This window comes from Dipodomys merriami, unplaced genomic scaffold, assembly GCF_024711535.1.
Source record: "Dipodomys merriami isolate MVZ:Mamm:240054 unplaced genomic scaffold, mDipMer1.0.p SCAF_1209, whole genome shotgun sequence".
Lineage (NCBI taxonomy): Eukaryota > Metazoa > Chordata > Mammalia > Rodentia > Heteromyidae > Dipodomys > Dipodomys merriami.
In genome coordinates this window covers 196,489-217,458 of record NW_027202504.1, presented here as the reverse complement: position 1 = coordinate 217,458, position 20,970 = coordinate 196,489, and the positions used below count along the sequence as shown (strand labels likewise).

At 37.2% G+C, this 20,970-nt stretch overlaps 1 pseudogene; it reads left to right on the top strand.

Annotated features, from left to right (window-relative positions):
* The first annotated feature begins 18,738 nt into the window (after window positions 1–18,738).
* LOC138823578 (tripartite motif-containing protein 43 pseudogene) lies at window positions 18,739–20,019 on the top strand (annotated as a pseudogene).
* Window positions 20,020–20,970: the final 951 nt, after the last annotated feature.

Sequence of the window (20,970 nt, the reverse complement as noted above, 5' to 3'; positions counted from 1 at the left end):
TACCTCCCTTTAACCACCGAAACCCAGAAGTGGCACTGTAGTTAATGTAGTAGAGGGCTAGCCTGGTGTGTAGGCCCTGAGTTCAAACCCAACGACTGATAGGAAAAGGGTAAATTATAGAAGAATAGAGTGATAATTATCTACATGCAAACAGAGAAATAGAACGAGAAAGAGAGCAAGAATGCATGACAAAAAATAGCCATTGATTATTGAATATACATAGAAAAATGTATATTTACTCATATCTATAAATAACATTTCAATACCTAAATTTAGATTTTATTCTCTGATCTAGGAAAATGGCTAACTCATAAGTCTCAGTCATACTGATCAAGAAATAGTGGTAATAATGACTTAATCAAATCTGTGAAGACAAATTTAACTTCATTTGTAAAAAAATCCATGAATCCAGAAATGCATACTACTTCTATCCAACTCACTGCTAAATGTTCCCAAGGAAAAGAGGTTTAATCAATTTAGCACACTATAGGTTTGGTGGTCATGAGTGGTTACTTATCACCAACCCTAGTTTTATTCTTCCATTCTAATAAAAGGCTTCAATCCACAAAACCACTTGAATATGGCACATAAAACACGTGCTCTGAATTGATCTAGGGCACACAAAAAATCACTAAATAATAGACAAAAATAGAAACGACTCTAGACAAAAAGACTGTTCATAAACAAATATCTATGAAATCAGTAAAACATATATCATACTAGAAATAAATTATGGTATGGAATAAATGTGGTGTTTAAATTTTGAGGTCCAGTGAGGATGAAGTTTCAGTGGGAGATGCCATACTCAAGGCAGTCCTCATTAAGAAAGTGAGATCTAAGCAAGGAATTGAAGAATCAAAATTGGTAGCTAGCCTAGGAGTTGCTGCTAAGTGGTAGAAGTCTATCCTACCAATGGTAAGGCCATGCATGCAAGCCCCAGTACTACCAAATTGATAGCTAGGATAAGAATATTCTAAAAAGATGGGCTGGGAGACAGAAAAGGAGTCAGTCTTGTTCAGTAAACAATATGGAAGTTAAAGTTTTTGAAGTCATAAAATATAAGAATAAGAGAAAACATGTCAAAGAAGTAGGGATGGTTATGAAACTTATGTAAGACCAACTTACCTATAATTCTACATGCATGAGAAGCCACAGAATGGTTTTGAGTAGAAGGGAAAATTGGCAGAATTACAATATAGAAGTTTCTGTTTGTTTTGTTGAATTTATAAAATATGAGAAACAATACAAAGAACTTATTGAACTCTATTGCAATAATTCAAGTAAGAGAGGTTCTGGCTTCAACATACATGTAGCACTAAAGGTGACAGAAGTAATTAGACTTAGTGTACAGTTTGAAAAAACTGCCAAGAGGATTTTTTATGGATTAGAAAAGAGGAACGGTTCCATTGTTTCTAGATTGGACTATTGAAATTCAGAGAGGATGAACCATGATACTCATTTGCAGATTTTAAAGCATTAATAAAATCAGACTGCTTTCTTTCAAAATATCAGAAAAAATGTTACGTTTTTTACTTATTCTTGACAGTTTTATTTTGGATCGCCATTATTTTCAGGTAAATTTAATCTTTAGTGATATATATATATTTAAAACAAAGTACATCTAAGAATGAATTGTTTATTTTTTGTCATAATGAGAAATGAAATATCCATTTTCTCCTCAAATCAACTTAGAATATGAGTTAATGTCTGATATCTCATTAAGTAAAAATATTTATTTCTTCTTTGCATTTGGGAAAGAAATAATAGCTCTCTTAACTGTAGTTTAACAAATCATAAAGAAATGTAATAAGTAAAGAGCCAAGTACCATCAAAAGTTTTAAGATGTACTGAGATTATTTTCTTTAATATATACAATTTGGCCATATGAATATTAGCATGGAATCTACTCTGCTTTATAAGTAATAGAACCTGTCATGGTGTGGCAACAATGAACTCTTCAATGTCTTCTAAGTTGTTTCTTAAACCATAGGCAAATAAAATCACAGGCTTTTATTTAAAAATCACAAAGGAATAAAGTTTAGAGTTTTGCAAAGATGATACTTGTTGTAAATGAAAAGACACATACATAATTGCCTGTGATTTGTGAAGACAGCTGTAAATACAAGATGTTGCTGATACACCTGACAGTGGAAAAACAAAGTTTACGAAAGGGGCTGTGATTTTTCTTTAAACTTCTTCCAAAGATAAATGAGATCCACTGGGAAGAAAAGCTACTAGACAATTAATAACATTACTTTTCATCTCAGTACTTTACTTTTATTGCCTCATTCTTTATAATTTCATGGGTTTGATATTGCCACTCTAATCTTTCCCTCTTGCAATTTTGGGTGGATTTAATATTGTCTTTCCTGTGGCTTATTATTATTATTCACTTATTATTGGACGGATTAGTTCTTCTTGTTTGCCTAGCATTTTATTCCTCTACATCATGGCTCTATTTAAGAGTTTTAAAAAGTATGTAGTACAATTGAAATATGTTTGTAAAAATGAAGGAAAGGTTCCGTGGTAATATTTTAAGAAGCTTAACCATGCTAACAGTGTCAGCGATTATCAAGGGTTCATTTTGCTTGTCAATGCTGCTCCTACATCTCTATGTAAAGACTCCAGATGAGAGGTCGCTTCCAAGGTCAGACACTTATACTGCCAGTGAAAAGCATGAAGAGATTTATTAGGTAACAACATGTGTCTATGCATGCATCTATGCATTTTGCCCTTCTCCAATATAAACACTAAGGAGATGTTTGAAGCTGTGTGTGATTTAATGAATGATAAATGATGATACACTGCTTGATTTCAAACTGATGAGCTCTTCACATGCCACCATTTTTCTACAGAGGGCTACCTTTGGTTACCACTGTCTTTCACGTTTTTAAATGCATGATGAATTATGCAAAACTGGTATTAACGTGAATCAATACACAACAAAGAGAAGAATGCAATATAAATATCAAAGAGACACAAGTACTCGCATACCTGTGCAAACACAACTCACACATGCTCAAGAATACTATTTATCTAGATTTATATATTCCTATGAAAGTTGATGGTCCAATCAAGGATATGTTTAGTTTGATTAAAATGATTATTTTTATTATTGTTTTAAACTTTTGAATGACTTGTTTCAAAACTTTCAAAATTTGAATATCTAAGAGCTGTACTATTTACATAAACTTATTAATGATTTTGAATGTGGGCATTTCATTAATATAACCAAAGTGTTATTTTATGATTTTAAGATGTATATATTCTTATTTAGCTTCTTCCAAGGAAATGTAAAGGAGATACTATATAGTATCAATTTTTTGCACACTATATAAACTACAGAGAAATTCAATATCACTGCATTATTGGTTTTAAGCTGTGTTTAGGAGTTACAATGATTATTACCTCTTATGAAGCATAAATTTTATGAAATTCCACTATTATCACATTTTCTTCCAAAATTTTCCACATTTGTTGAGGAGAAATAATAATAATAATATATGTCTACCAGTCACAGGTAAATTAATTAAGGCATTAACTATATCAAGGTATGATTAATGTCTCCTAGCAGATAGCAAGTGCCTAGAATACCTGTTTTTTTTATAAAATGGATACTTTTTTAATTTAAAGTATGATAAAAATTTAAAAAGTATGTTAAATGCTTCTCACATGAGATAATATTTTCAACATAAATGGAAGAGCAGAAAGCAATGTGTGTGTGTGTGTGTGTGTGTGTGTTTGTGTGTGTGTTTGTGTGTGTTGATCATGGGGCTTGAACTAACAGCCTGGGATGTTGTCCTTGAGTTATGTATGTACTTATTTATTCTTTCTCAAGTCTAATGTTCTGTCACTTGAGCCATTTCTCCACTTTAGGCTTTTTGATGGTTAATTTAGAGGTAAGAGTCTCATAGATGATTTTTTGCCTGTTGGCTTTAAATCACAATCTTCTGATCTCAGCATACTTCATTGTTAGGATTACATTGTGAGCCACTGGCACCTGGTGATCAATACGTTTATAGTTCATTTATATTTACTATTATATCATGGAAAAGGGACACATTAAATTTCAGGAAGGTTAAGAAGAGCTAGTGAATAGATGTTTTTATGTTTGCTTTATACTGAATACAATGGCTAGAATGGTTGAAGTTTTTATTGTCATAAGGGGATGTACACGGGGGTTACAGTTACGTAAGTCAGGTAAAGAGTTCATTTCTTTTTTGACAATATCACTCCTTCCCTCACTCTCTTTTTTAAGAATATTTTTATTTTATTTATTTTATTGTGAAAATATAATACAGAGGGGTAACAATTACATGAGCAAAGTAATGAGTACGTTTCTTATCAAGCATTGTTGCCTCTTATAGAATAAGTTTTAAGGGTAAATTCAAGCTGTTCTCTTTAGAATTTCATCTATTCACGTGGGCATTTGTGAAAAACTTTACATAGTATATTTTTCTGTATTTCAACCTGTTGAATTGTTATCTGTTTATTTATTTTCTATGTTGCTAAGAAATTTCAAATTTAGAAAAAGAACTTGTAACATCCCCATTGACTTCGAAATGTTTAACTTTAAAGATCAATACGCTGATTGCTCAGATTTGATTGTCTAATGATGGAACAAGTCAAAACATATTATATCCTGGTGAGCCTCCACAGTGCGAGTGTGAGGCTCAGAGTTCAATACCAGAAATGCAGAAAGCAAAGCAAAGCTAGAATAAAACAGCTCATTATTCATCTAACGTATATAGAATTGTGATGTGTCAATCAAAAACACTTTAAGAAGAAAAGATAATATGAAAAGAAAAAAGATCTAATTTTTATTTTGTTAAAAGCCCTTATCTAGCAATCTATCCTCAATCGAGAAAAATTTTCTTTGTGATGTTGTCAGAATCTTAGTCATTGTAAGCCATGACAGAACAGTATTATTGTTGAAAGGTCATCGTGGGGAACAAAGGTACAAGTGAAGGAAGGCCAAGACTGAGAATGAGAAGGGTAGACTCTTTTTTCTAGATATATTCTTAAATTTCCTGGTTCTTCTCATAGAACTTCTAATTATGATATGACAGTGATATTTCTACTCATGTGAAAAAATCTCAATGGCTAGTCTTGTTCTCAGATGAGAAACCAGAAAAATCATAATAACAAATATAGTAAAAATTAATAATTATCATGGGACATGGATATAAAAGGGGGTAATATATAAATATATAATTACAATATTGTATTGTTAATATAATATATATTTGTATTGTATTCACATATAGGTATATATTTGCATATGGACATTTCTAGGTATATATGAGGGTACATACATATACACATATCTACATATATATGTGTAAACAATATAAATATATCCACTAAGCACAGTTTAAAAAGCTAGAAAGAGGAAAGGGAACATAGGAAGATGTTGGAGAGAGCAAACTTATTCAGAAATAGATTGTTAATATGTGTACAATTCTCATATTTAAAATCTCAATATAACTAATGCATAATGACTTGAATTATGAAACAGAATTATGTAAAGCCATTACATTTGGTCATGTTAATATAAATATTGTTACATGTACTTAAATTCTTTTCCTCTTTCATACACAAATTAATATCCAGAAAATATTTAAAGGTGAAGACAATGCTTTCTAAGAGTCATAGTTTAAAATATGGACTTTTAGTTTAATTTAGGGATTATGGACAAACGTATACACTTAGTTGTTATATATATATGTATATATGTAATTACAGACATTATTCTCTATATATTGCACAACTATGTATGTATATTTTTATCTATCTATGTATATATATATATATTTATATATAGATATATTTATATATCTATAAAACCTTTTTTGTGTGTATAGAACAATACACTTTTTCTGCTTTAATTTTTTTCTTTACAGTCTTTTCTGCCAAATGATTTTACATTCAAGTGAATTTCAAGAATCCAGAATTGTGATTCTTTAATTTTTTCGTATTAGGGTTTGAACTCAGAGCCATGCTTCCTTGCTCCACTTTAACTGGATAGAGCTTTACCACTTGAGCCACACACCTACTTATATTTTTGCTGATAGTTTTGCAGAGAGGCAGGACATTTCTGCCAAAGTTAGCCTCAATACTCAGTTCTCTAGATCTTAGCCTCAAGTGTGGTTAGATATTTCAGGTGTGAAACCCTGAAAACTAGCTAAAAATTATAGATGCTGTAAATTCAGGCTTACTTTAACGTGTAATGGGTTCTAGATATCATGCCTGTCATAAATTTCAAATTTAGCTGTTTCTTTTTCAATATTTTTCTTACTGTACTCCATAAACTTAGAAAGGTCCCTGTTTCTTCTTTAGGTGTGAGCTCATTCCTCACTTCCCTTTGTTGAAATGTTTCTTCCATCATTTGATTTCAGAAAAAAAAAAGAAATTTATGCCACAATTGCAACTAGAACTACTCATCCAAGACAAGAGTTTTAAGTGAATCAGTCAAGAACATTTGTTAGATTCATGCTTAGTTTGATTTTACAAGTATATTTGATTATCTACCCCTTTAGTCTATACTGTGTATATTGTTCATTGTTTGGAAAACAGATGTTGAAATGCCTTGAATGTAGACAGAGAAAACAAGCAGATAAGGGAGGAAGTGGCACTGTGGCTCAAATGGTAGAGCACTAGCCTTGAGCTGAAGAGCTGAGGGACAGTGCCCAGGCCCAGAGTTCAAGACTCACGATGGACCAAAAAAAGGAAAAAAGGAAAAAGGAAAAGAAAAGAAGACAAAGGAAGGAGACATACAATATTTCAACACTTTAACCCAGGAAATTAGAATGGTTCCTGTAGTTTATGGAAGGTTTTAAATACTTAGTGCACTCATGAAGTGGACTAGGGAATGGTGTACTTGGTAAGCAGCAGCAAAAATCTACTGAAGAGTAATCTTTGTTTTAATAAGACCAAGACAGCACAGGATGAGAAATTTCCATCTGTAATGTACTGCCCAGGGTAGAACTCAGAAAGAAATCATATTTAAATGAGATAAGACTTTGTAAGGCAATTACACTAAAGAAAGCAAGAGCAAATCTGGGTGCTGGTGGCTTACACCTCATATCCTAGCTATTCAGGAGGCTGAGATCTGAGGATCAGTGTTTAGCTTCAAACCATTATCCAAACCATAATCTTCAGAGTTCAGGGCCATAGGAGCCCAGATTTAGGAATTTTTTTAAATCCACATGTAATGTCCAAGAGTTGGAGTTCATTCACAGATATGAAATGTCACCAGTGCTGCCCAGCCCCCACCTTGTTGCAGCTGAGTAGCAGGACAATCATATCCCCTAATAGAGTTCCTCACCATCCCAGAGAGAATGAATATTGCAGACTATCCCCCAGAATGCTCCAGTGTTAAAACAAAATAGTCAAAATATTAACCCAGATAGAATAGACACACAGAAGTAAAGGAGATCTCACCAAGGCAGTTTAGTTCTGTGAGGAAGGGAGCCTAGACATTCTACCCAGAGTCAAGCAGGCATGCCAGGCAGGGTGGCCCTTGAGCTTTTTATCTTAACACAAGGAGTGGTGATGTCTCTGAGACACAGTAGTTGTTGGGCTCACATTTTTTGCTTGACTTTCAGGGGCTGATTTAAGGAATGTGCGAAGCACATTCTGTTCTTTTAACTCCATTGGTAAGGACTTCATAGCCTTGACACCGCTGGCTGGTTATGAACAATATAGCTGATGGTTACAGTTTGAAGTTAAGATATGAATTATTCCAGTAAGTGTGTGTTAACAGATGGTAACTTGCTGCAAGTTGGAGACACTTTGGTTTGACAGAATAGATCGCTTTTTGTCAAAATAGCATCAAGAAAAAGCAGATTACAAATGCTCTATAACTCAAGAACTGGGTAACTTTATTTCACAAAATTTTAGGAGAGTCTATTTCTGGTAATCAAACACACATAAACAAAAAAGACCAGGATTAAATGAGATATTATTCTATGCAAACTACTCACAGATTATTTTTTGTATTTTGTTGTGTTCTTGCTTGTGAGGCTTGAATTTAGAGCCTGGGCACTCTCCCTGGGTTCATTTTGCTCAAGGATGGTGCTCTAAAACCAAAATAGTGATTTTCTGGTGGGTTATTGGAGATAAGAGTGTCTTGGACTTTCCTGTCTGTGCTGGCTTCGAACGGAGATCCTCAGAATTCAGCCTCCTGAGTAGCTAGGATTATTAGGCATGAGCCATCAGTACCCATCTTATTTTTGTATTTTCTAACTTACACTCAAACCTGCAACAAGAAGACGCATTTTAGTATCAGCTAATTGTGCTTAATCATCCTTTTATATGGAGTAGGAAATTAATGAAATGTCTAAGCCTGCTCTATATGATAGCCACTAGTGAATCATACATAGTTATTAGACATGTAAAAATGTGGTTAGTACACAGGACTACTAGAAGAAAATCTTGAAGAAAGCTGAGACAGTTGGCTGCAGTTGGGGCCAGGTGAGACAGAGGAGCACAAGTATACTGTGTATTAGAGAAGGTCCCTGGCAACTTTCCTGTTCTGATGTCAAGACAAAGGCTGTTATTAGAGTTCTTGATTATAGCCATTCTAACTAGGGTGAGGTGGAATCTCAATGTTGTTTTGATTTGTATTTCGATTATGGCTAGGGAATTTGAGCATTTCTTCATGTTTCTATTGGCCATCCTTCTTTCCACTTCAGAGAAGTTTCTCTTCAAGTCTTTAGCTCACTTATTTATTGGGCAGTTGTTTCTTTGAGGATTTGTTGTTGGGGGATTTAATTTTTTGAGTTCCAATTATATTTTAGATATGAGAACCCTTGGCCGTTGTATGGGTAGTGAAGATCTTCTCCCAATCCATGGGCTTTCTATTGATCTTGCTAGCTATGTCCTTTGCCATGCAGATGCTCTGCAATTTCATGCAATCCCATTTGTCCAACATTTCTTTGATTTCTTGTGTTTCTGGGTCTCTATTAAGAAAATTTTGGCCTACTCCAAGGAGACCTAGAGTTTCTCCTATTCCATCCTATAATGTTTTCAGAGTGTCTGCTTTGACTCCAAGGTCTTTAATCCATTTGGAGTTGATTCTGTTGCAGGCTAATATATAAAGATCTAACTTAATTTTTCTACAAGTGATTAACCAGTTTTGCCACTTACTGAAGAGACTGTCTTTCTTCCATTCTACTTTTTTAGCTCACTTATCGGAGATTAGATGGCTATGGTCTGTAGGTTCATTTCTGTGTTTTCAATTCTATTCCATTGGTCCTGAGGTCTGTTCTTGTGCCAGTACCAAGCTGTGGAGGGGATGTGGACAGAAGGGTACCCTACAGAATTTTTGGTGGGAGTGTAAACTTGTTCAACAACTTTGGAAAGTAGTATTAAGGTTCTTCAAAAGACTCCACTTAGAGCTCTCCTATGACCCAGCAATCCCAATATAGGGCATTTTCCCAAATGATCACAAACAAGACCATATTAACGTTCCCAGCACAACTATGTTTATTGCAGCATTATTTACCATAGCTAAGATATGGAACCAACCCAGATGCCCCTCAGTAGATAAATGGATCAAGAAAATGTGGTATATATACACAATGGAATTCTATGTCTCCATCAGAAAGAATGACATTTCCTCATTTGTTAGGAAATGGAAAGACTTGGAAACAATTATATGAAGTGAAGTAAGCCAGGCCCAAAGAAACATAGGTCCCATGTTTTGCTTTATTTGCAATAACTAGTATATTTCTAAGACAAGCAGAAAAGATCAGATAAGTTGATGTTAGGTGAAATGAACCCCAAGATAATTATTGAAATGTTTTTTTCTTTCTTGTGATTGATTGTAACATATTTATAAGATGATTTCTTTATTGGTTTATATGTCCCTCCCCCACGGTATAACCCCTGCTTTGATTGTAATTGATGTTGGTATAATTTGTGGAGGGGGAGGGCAAAAACAAACCGTTTAAATAGGAATACAGGTGGACCCATTGCAACAATGAGATGTACAAGTCGTTATGTTGAAAAACGAACTTTACAAATTTGGCCAGGCAGGATGGGGGTGGGGGAAGATGGGAAGGGATTGGAAGAGGAAATAAAGGAGGAGGCAACAATGCTTGATAAGAAATGTACTCATTACCTTGCACATGTAATTGTAACCCCTCTGTACGGTATTTTCACAATAAAAAATTTTAAAAATAAATCAAATGGGGAACATGGTACACTACGTGTGGGATAGAGACCTGGGAGGTAGGGGGAACACATTCAGAACCAGATTAGAAACTTGCAGTAAGGAGTGAGTGAATTGTGGCACTTGCACAATCTGGCAGTCTGGAGGACTGGATGGAAATTATTTGAACGGTATTTCTGCGATGTAAAATATGTGGACCAAGTTGTTATATGAGGAAACAGATCATAAAATGATGCAGTATCCAGCATCCATACTGTCTGTCACTCACTCATCCCCTAAGCTCTGGGGTCTAATCCCTCCATAGTCCCAGCATAAGAGGGACTATGACAGTGGTCTGAGAGCAACCACTCAGGATAACTTGGTGATTGTAATTATGGGATGGAAGACATTGTCTTGAGCAGTCTCCAGTACAACTAGAGTTAATCCTAGTTAATCAGCCCAAGTGGGCAGGTTAGATGGGGAGGGCAAACAGGAGCTGGTGCTGCCCTGCTCCCCAAATAGGTATGTGGATGGGGGAGGACTGTAGGAGCAGGTCTCATGGTGTCTCTATCCACTGTGTCTGGATTACAATGATCCCACAATGCAAATCTGTTTCTAGCTGACCAATAAGATACAAGAATCAAGGCCACACCCACATTATGTGCTTCCTAGTACCACTGGCATTTCCCTCTATTGGCTCATACCACTACCGGCAGGTGAAGGAAGGTGGTGACTGAGTGAATTTCAGAGATCCTGTAGGAAGTGGGTGATTGCAAGAATAGAGGTGATTTCAGAAAGCCTGGGAATATGGTCCTTCCACCATCCCTATCCCAGTGCTGGGATATCTATCCAAACCAGACACACATGCACAATAAAATTTTCTTTAGGCAAGAAACTATAGAAAGAGTATCTGGAGAGAAATTTTCCTGGTGGACCAACTGAAACCAAAAAAAAGAAAACTAAAAACAGAGGTAACCTCAAAACAAACATTACTGGGGACTGTAAATCAGCTAAGGGTGAGACCAAAGACCATGCATACCTGGAATTTTCCTCTGGTTCCTTTCCTGCTAGTGTACTTTCCACTAACACTGGAATCACTAACAATATGTCAGAAAGCCTAATTCACCCCAAGAGAGTAACCAAAATATAAACAAAGGTAATAGGAGAGAAGGCATGGGTGGAGACAAAGCTAGAGACCATGAAAGAATTAATGACCAAATTAAGGCTAGAGAGAGACATGTTGCAGGGGACTTGAAGTTGGAGAAGTCCATGAGAAAAGACAAAAGGCTCAACAGATGAACCAACTGAGAGATGAGAAAGAGCAATGGTGCGATAAGTGTTTGACCTAGAGACCAACATGGTGGAACTTCAAAGGCAGTTGGCAGAGCTTCCCTCCAAGCAGCAGCATGGAGGACCAACTCAGACCAAGCTACAGCTGCCAGCCAAGACCTATTAGTCGCAGAAGTAACAACAGAAATGGGAGAAGAAGTGTTACATTCAAAGGTGGGAAAACTAGAGCCTCAGTCTCCAGAATCTTTAGCAGCAGGAGTGGCTGTGGTAACTGGAGCATCAGGGAAAGACCTGGGACCTGCATGAGTTCTTCAAGACAATGGGAAGATTACACAAACATGAGGCCATGAGATGCACAATTTTGCATAACCTAGAGATCAAAGAGCAGCTGGGCCAGGTACAGGATGTCTTACATAGGCTAAGAAAGAGGAGAAGGTCTCTACTTTGCTGCACTCACAGCTGCAGGTGAAAGAAGAAGCTGGACCAGCAAGAGGAGAAGTTAGAAGAATGGAAAAAGATGGCTGAGTTAAGGAGCCAAGTGGCTCAACATGAACAGCTGCAGGAGCTCAGAGCTACCTGTGAACAGCACAGGGCCTACAAACTGCAGTTGACCTTAAAGAATGAGGCCTTGCCACAGTACCTGCAGAAGTACACACAACTGCTGGACTAAGTTGGAGGACCAAGAAGGTCCATCAAAAATTACACAACAATTTTGATATGCCTTAAAACACCAGACAGAAACAGGACCAGCTGTGGGCCCCAGCTGAGCTTTTTGGCTTTCACTAGAGAAGGAAGAGTGAGCAAAAAGAAAAGGGGAGACTCTACTTGTTGTGACTGTCCTAGAAGACAGACAACCCAAAGACCAGGTGGGATTTTTATCTTTATCCATTGGTGAATTAAAGAAGGCGAAGCTCAGCCAGCAGCTGCAGGAGCAACATACCTACTGTGGGTGCCTGACCAATCTGGTAGTCAAGAGCCACAGAAAGCTGAAGCAGTAGGGTTTCTTCTTCAGGAGTTGAAACCATGGGATAGAAAGCAGGACACACAAATGCCCAAGTAGACCCTGAAATTCTGCTTCATCCACAAGCTGCCTAAAAAAGGTGGGCTTCCAGAAGCAAGTGGATAAACTCCAACATCGATGCAGCCAGCTGTCAAAAAGCACCATTGAAAAGTCCCTAGAATTCTATAAAGAACAGACGGAAGTACTGGATGAGCTATATCAGAAGAAAGATGAGTGTGTCAACCAGCTCTCCCAGGAGGAGAGGGAGAAGAAGAAGGAGCTGCAGGAGCTACTACTGCTTCTTGCAAATGAAGGCACCTGAGATTCAGGACAAGTTCCTGGCAGCCATCCAAACCCCTGCTGATGAGGGCCCCTCAGACCTATCAGGCTCCAAGAAGAGGGAAGTTATCAAGGAGCAACATGATTATGAAGAGTTAAAGCTTGAAGACTATGTGGAGCCTGCCCAAGGAGAGGCTGGGGTACCTTCGCATCTCAAGGACCTCTACTACAGAGCAGATTGTGCTACAACAGCTTGCTATTCAAGCACCTACATGAGCTTGCAGGCTAGGGCAATGAAGGCTGCAGGACTGAGGCAAATGACAACTTTGAGATCATTTTTGCATGAATACCTGGAGGCGTCCAGCTGGGGAACAGGGCTCTTGTCCTCTAACTTACTTTGTTGCATGAGGACTAGTTGGAATTCTCTCATGCCTAATTATAAGGGATGAGAGAGGGGAGGAGCCAAACATACCAGTGGCCTCTGGGAGGTGGCCCAAATTCTGGAGACATTTAACAGTCCGTTCATTACCAGGAAAGGGGCTCAGGTGTAGGTTTCGACAAAGTGTAAATTCTTTACAAAGCAAGTTGGAGAGTGATGGCATGGTTTTATATTACTATATTATAGTAATAATGGAAAATGTTTGATGTCACAGTTTAATAATAGTGTATTTTAATTTCATGACATTACATATTCTTAATTTTTATGCAATATTTTGATATTACTTTATTGTATACATTATATCAATCATTTCATGATGTATGTTGTATGTCAGTAGCATTACTTAGATTTTTGAAAATGTAAAGAATGCTGAGCTGGGCAATAGTGAATTTTCTTTTTTGTATGTTAAAAAGTTACAATGGTGATAGTGAGATGAAAAAATAATAAAACCACGGAAAAAAGAAAACATTAATGCTGAAATCCTGGAACAAACAGAGATGTGAGATGAACAATTGGAAGTCTAACACAAGACACATGGATTACAGAAATGTAATCCAAAAATAAGAATATAGAATATGAAATATCTATGGATATTGCGTATCTTAATAAATTTTCAGTGGAACCTATTGAAATGATATATGTTGAATATTATTTTTGAACTAAAAAATAAAATTCAAACTAGTATGTTACTTAGTCTTTGTAAAGTGGATTAGATTCTGCAGGTGTAATGATATACCTTTGACTCAGGTAATAAATTGAAAATTCAGAAACATGTATTCAGTATTTAAATAAAAAAGTAATTACACAAATTGATCTAAATGCCAAATGTATCATCTGTCTTAGATCTGTGTATTAACTTAAAATCACATTCCTTATGAAGCAGAATAAATAGCTGAACTAATATTAATGTCTCTAAAGTATTTTCTTTTTTTTTTTAATTTTATTTTATTTTATTTGAGAACATACTGTACAGAGGGGTTACAATTACATTGGCAGGATAATGCATACATTTCTTACCAAGCATTGCAGCCTCCTCCTTTGTTTACCCTTCACCTCCCTTCCCAGCCTCCCCCCTCCCCCCCACCCAATCATACCCCCCTCCCCCCCCACACCGACATTGTAAAGCTTGCTTTGACATGACATTTTGTAATTCTCCTTGTTACAACAGGTCCACCTGAGTCCTTAAACGACTTGTTTGTCCCCATCTCCTCCACATGTTATACTGACATCAAATAAAGTGAAAGCGGGGGTTACACTGTGGGGGAGGGACATACAAAGCAACAAAGAAATAATCTTATAAATGCGTTAGAAACACATGCATGAAAGAAACGAAAACATTAAAATACATATTTAAGGGTTCGTTTTCCTAACATCACATTATCTGATCTTTTCCGCTTGACTCATACCTATACTAGATATTGCAAATAAGGGAAACCATGGGACCTATGTTTCTTTGGGCCTGGCTTACTTCACTTAATATAATTTTTTCCAAGCCTTTCCATTTCCTAACAAATGGGGAAATGTCATTCTTTCTGATGGAGGCATAGAATTCCATTGTGTATATATACCACATTTTCTTGATCCATTCATCTACTGAGGGGCTTCTGGGTTGGTTCCATATCTTAGCTATGTAAAGTATTTTCTTAATTAAAATAATTCCCACAAGAAAAAGGTTAGTGTAAAAATCACCTTTGAGCATACTCTACAACTCTGGTGTGAAAAATTAAACAAAAGTAATGAATTATATATAGCTCCATATTCATAGCTTTTATGAAATTTTAATGAATTACTTTAAAATGTCCTTCATTTTTGAAATCGGTTCAGAATTCTTGCATAAATTAAAATTGGAGAACTACATTACCAATAGAAAATGAATACAGTATTTTTTATGAGATTAGAAGTCCAATGAGAATAGAAAGATTGAAATGGCTCAAGTGGTGAAGCACCTGACAAGCAGGAGGCATGACAATTTCCAAATAAAAAACTTGGATGATCATCTAATAACTCCACAATGTAAGCTTAGCTAATTTTCAAAACCACAAGATACAAAGTCACCTACATTCTGGTGGAAAAGTAATTAATGCATAGTACGAAAATAAAAGATACAAAAAGGTAAGGAAAAAAAAGGTTTTCCAATCCTGTATAAATTTAACCTGCACCTAACCAAAATACACAGCACTTGTCACTGTCTAAGAAAATTGTAAGAGGCATTTCCTTGAAAGAGGAAGTTAAAGGTGTGGTTGCCAGGATGGAAATTCCAACTCCAAATGATATGTAAATCAACCTCCCTAAATGAGAACTCAGGTACACACCCTTTTCTAGGCCCACTGCCCTGAATCAAAGGACCTTTTACTCCTCCTTTTGTGAAAGGCAACTTTCTTTACACTTTTTTTTTACCACCTGCCGACTGCTGACACATTATATAGAGGAGTCACTGGGCCAGGGTTTCTTTATCTTGACCATGGCAGTGTGAGTTTTTGGAATGTGTTTAAGAGTTCCCTTCTCTGGAGATATCCCATTGGCTATTTCCAATTTGCTGTCAGACCCTTTTTCTCCAATGATAAACCATTATTAGTGAAGATTCTATATGTTGGGAACTCTATAGCAGAGAACCTTTCTCAAATGAAGCAAACCATTAATACTGTACTAATTTGAATTTCTTTGCACAGTAATCCCATTTTGTTATGAAATATGGAGGTAACATATAATAAAATATAAAATGTAAAAAATAATGAAGATAAGATAAAGTAGCAACAATGCAACAAGAGAGCAAAAAACTATTTAAAAATTGCTATAAAAATAAACCCATGCAAAAATGAGTCCCCAGTGACTGTTTTCACCATGAAAGAAGGTGAATCTCAGAATAACAGCAAAAAACAAAACAAAACAAAACAAAAACCATTTAATTCAGTGGGCATTTTTGTTTTCCCAGTAATCCTTGCTACTCAGCAGGCTGAGCAGGATGGCAGTTCATAGCCAGTTCATATAGGAAAGTCCAAAAGACTCATCTTCAATTAACCACCAAAGTGGAGCTGTGGTCCAAGTAGTAGGAGAAAAAAAAAGCAAAGCAAACAACAACAACAACAACAACAACAACAAAAAACCCTCACGAATACTGCTCATGCCCTAAGTTCAAGCCCCAAGTACATCCTAGAACAAAAAAGCAGTATTAGTTTCGTTGACTCAACGTTCTAAAGCAGGCTTTTGATGACTAGATCCTGTTATCCATCCTGGGAAGAAAAAAAAAGAAACACCTCTATACTAGACCATTGGGGTGTTTAAACTTTCTATTAGATTGGATTCTTTAAGTTGTAGTACTAATTCCTAAAAATAAAATAAAATGAACTGGAATACTTAGAGAAATTGCTGGTAATAATGGGGAAGAAAGAAAGTGAATGGTTGAACACTAAAGATGAAGGAATGGCTTTAGAAAAAATAAGTCATAATGTTTTAGGGTAAAAATGAAGAGAACATTAACTCAGGCTAAGAGATTAATAATAACAATGGCAAAGCTCAATTTATACATTAGGCATACTGAGAGATTAACAATAGCCAACAATTGTAACAATACAACAGTTTGCTGTCCAGTTGTGATGGCTCTTTGTTGGTGTCTGTCTTTTACTCTATGTACCCAATTATCGTGCCATCATCCCTGCTGTCATTATCATATGAAGATAAAAAATAATGCTTAGCCAGCTCCAGTGGTGCACTCCCTGTAATCCTAGCTACTCAGGAAACAGATCTGAGGATCTCGGTTCAAACCCGGCCCAGGCAGGAAAGTCGTAGACACTCATCTCCAATAAACCACTAGAAAACTGGAAGTGGTGCTATGGCTCAAGTGGTAGAGGGCTCACCTTGAGCTGAAGAGATGAGCGAAAGCACCAGACCCAGAGTTCCGCAGCACTAATGACAAAAATTTTTAAAAAAGAAAAATTAAAAAGATTGTTTGATAATCAATGCCTGAAAGTCAATGATACAAACATAGTGTTAGGCTACTATTTAGCTTCTGGCAATTCAGATAGGGGATTATGCTTTCAAAGCTAATGGATCAACACCAAGAAAGGTACAAGATTGATTATAGTAACAAAACCACAAATGGGAAAGGTTATGCCAAGGATACTACAGAACCTGTAACCCTAAAGAGAATATTCTGATAGGATAAAACTTATTGCAAATTGAATATTAATAATGTGTTCTTGAAATCCAATGTATATAATATATATATGTTTATGTCTATGATAATTTTTAGATCATTCTCAAAAATGGCATGGAGTTATTAAATTATATATCAGAATACCACATCATTTTATAATAAAAAGGCATAAATGATATTTAAAATAAAGATAAGAGAAATAGAGTGGAAGAAGAGCTCAGGGACAGATCTTCTACCCTGAGTTCAAGTCCAGCACTGACAGACAAACAACAAGAACAACAACATCGGAAGGATGAATTTGTATGGAAAATGGACTTGGGAGGAAGTGACCTAGGAGCCTAGGATGTTTGTTGACTCACAGTCAGGTGATCATCGACAGTCAGGTGATTACTGGTCTGATTAAAGCAGGTGATGGGAAAGCTGGGAGGGGCTGCTCTGTGGGCAGACTTAACCCTGATCACAACTCAAGCAAGAGATAATTCTTGTCCTCTCAGCTTTGTGCAAAGTGTGAATCAGAAGATCTCAGTCCAGGGAACCTAAGCATAAACTCAATTTTCTATTCCAAAAGCAAAAGCAAACAGAAGAGGACATGGCTTAAGTGGTAAAGTACCAACCCAGCATCAGGCCTGACAAATTACAAATTAATGAAGACCCACAAGATACAATGGATGATGCCACGAATGTGTCCTACAGTCCGGTGGAAAAGTAATAAACTCATAGTCCAAAAATAAAGCATACACAGAAGTAAAAAACAAAACAAAACAAAATAAAACAAACACAATAAACTTTTCCAACCCTGGACAAACCTAAGTTGCACCTAACCCAAATCACCTAACCAAATTGCAAGTCCTTGAAAGAGGAAGTAAAAGGTGGGGTTGTCAGGATGTAAATTCCAACTTCTATTGATATGTAAATCAGCTTCCCTAAACAACCAATCAGAGACACTTCCTTTCCTGGGCCCACCCTCTTTCAGTATAAATAGAGTGGAAGTCTGAGACTCAGGCATTGCTGAAGATCCCTCAGGAGGAGGAGGCTGTTTGGAGCTTGGATACTCCAGGTGAGGATCAGAGTGGGAGAATCTACTCCTCTTTTAATTCTTCTTTCCTTGGTTTGGTGTTGTTGTTGGTGGTGGTGTTTTGTCGGTTGTGGGGATTGAACCCAGTGGTAGGGCAGTGTTGCTGGGCCTCTTTGTTTTCAAGACTGGGCATTATCCCTAGGTCACTTTGTGGACAAGTTTAGTGCTTTACCACTTGAATCACAGCCCACTTGTGATTTTGGAGTGGTAAATAGGAGATAAGAGTCTGTGTCAGGGGGACTTTGGTGCCCAGGCCTGCTTCAAAGCTTGATCCTCATATCCCAATCTATTGGGTAGCTAGGCTTTTAGGGGTGAGTCACCAGCACCTCATTAGATTCTAGGAATGATGGATCCTGACATTGTCCAGGCCTTCCAGAAGGAACTGAGCTGTGGCATCTGTATGAATACTTTCATAGAGCCAGTCACCCTAGAGTGCGGGCACAGTTTTTGTCGACCTTGTCTCTTCCTTTGCTGGGAAGAGACTCCAGCCAGGTGCCCAGGATGCAAGGGACCCTGCCAGCAGACAAACCTGAAAACCAACGTGGTTCTGAGGAGCCTGGTGGCCATTGCCAGAAGAGCCAGACTCAGGCAGTTCCTGAGCTCTGAGGAATACATGTGTGGGACACACAGGGAGACCAAGCAGATGTTCTGTGAGGTAGACAGGGCCCTGCTCTGTAGGAGCTGCTCCATGTCTCAGGAGCACAGGGCTCACAAACACCATTCTATAGAAAGGGCTGCTGATGTGCAGAGGAAGATGATTTCAAAGCAGGTGCATGCTGTATGGGAAAAGACTCAAGAAAACCAGCACAATTTACAGGAGAAGAAGAGACTCACCAACCAATGGATTTATTATGTGAACCTCTACCGAGACATGACTAAGGATGTTTTTAGAATGCTGCAGCTTTTTGTCCAGGAGGAGGAAAGATATCATTCCCAGCTACTGATCAATGAAGGAAGAGCCATGTTACAGCAACTCAGAGAAAGGGAAACCTAAATGCTTCAGAAGAAGCATCAGCTCAGGAATATGTTTCAGGAGCTGATCGAAACATACCAGAAGCCAGATGTGGAACTGCTTCAGGGTGTAGAGTTGACCCTAGAAAGCTGTGTGTCAGTGTTGGTCTTCATGCCACTTCCTCTGAGGCCACAGCTCAGTGCCCCTCCCATGCCTGGAATGAAAAAGAAGCTCAATCAGTACCGGGTGGAGATTGCCTTCAATGAAACTATGGGGAATCAAGGTCCTGGGAGCAGTGTTAGACATGACCATCAATATGCGGTTTTGAATTCTGAAGACTCCCTCCACTTCACTGCTTTTGGATGCCAAGTCTTCAGCTCTGGGAAACATTACTGGGAAGTTAGTGTGGATGAGTCTTCGACCTGGCCCTTGGGAGTTGTTACTGATTCTGTCATAGGGAGCAACCTCAGTGAATCTGAGGACGTTTTCCTCCTTTTGTTTGTGAAAGAGAACACACTTTACACCCTTTTTACCACCTTCCCATTGCTGTCTCAATATGTAGAGAAGCCTCTGGGCCGGGTTGGTTTGTTTCTTGATCTTGAGCATGGCAGTCTGAGTTTTTGGAATGTGGCTAAGTGTTCCCTTATCTGGAGATACCCCAATGATTCTCTCTGATTTCCTGTCAGGCCCCTTTATTCCAGTGGTATCCCGGTGTCTTAAGTGAAGAGACTCTCTATGTGTTGGGAACTCTATGGCAGAGAACCTTTCTCAAATGAAGCAAACCACTAATACTGTACTAATTTAAATTTTTTCATGAAATATGGTGGTAACTATAAAATGTAAAAACCAGTATTAAATGAAGATAAGATAAAGTAGCAACAATGCAACAAGAGAGCAAATAAATATTTTAAAATTGTTATAAAAATAAACCCATGCAAAATTGAGTCCCCAGTGATGGCTTTTCACCCTGAAAGCAGTTGGAATCCAGAATAACAACAAAAAGCAACATTGAATGCAGTGGGCACTGTTGTTTTACCAGTAATCCTTGCTAATCAGCAGGCTGAGTTCTGAGGATGGCAATACATAGCCAGGAAAAACAGATAAATCCAAGTGACTCTTATCTCCAAATAACCACCAAAGTGGAGTTGTGTTCACATGGTACAAGAAAAAAATTCCCACAAGAACAAGGCTCATGCCCTAAGTTAAAGCCTCAGGAAAAGCTAGTACAAAAATACAGTACTAGTTTCAGTGACACAAAGTTCTAGAGCAGCCTTTCTATTAATAGGTCCTATTATCCATCCTGGGAGGAAAAAAACAAACACCTCTCTCCTAGAGCATAGGGGTCTTTACACTTTCTATTAGATTGGATTCTTTAACTTTCGGTACCAATTCCTAAACAAGGGGGAAAAATGTATACTCAGACAAAGAGCTGGTAATAATGGAGAAGAGACTAAATGGTTGAACACTAAAGATGAAGGCCTGTCTTTAAATAGAAGAAATAAGTCATCCTTTTGGGGGGTAAAAATGAGCAGAGAGATTCATAATAATAACTATAGCAGGGCTGGGAAGGTGGCTCAGTGGTAGAGCGCTTGCCTTGCATGCCTGAGACCCTGGGTTTGATTCCTC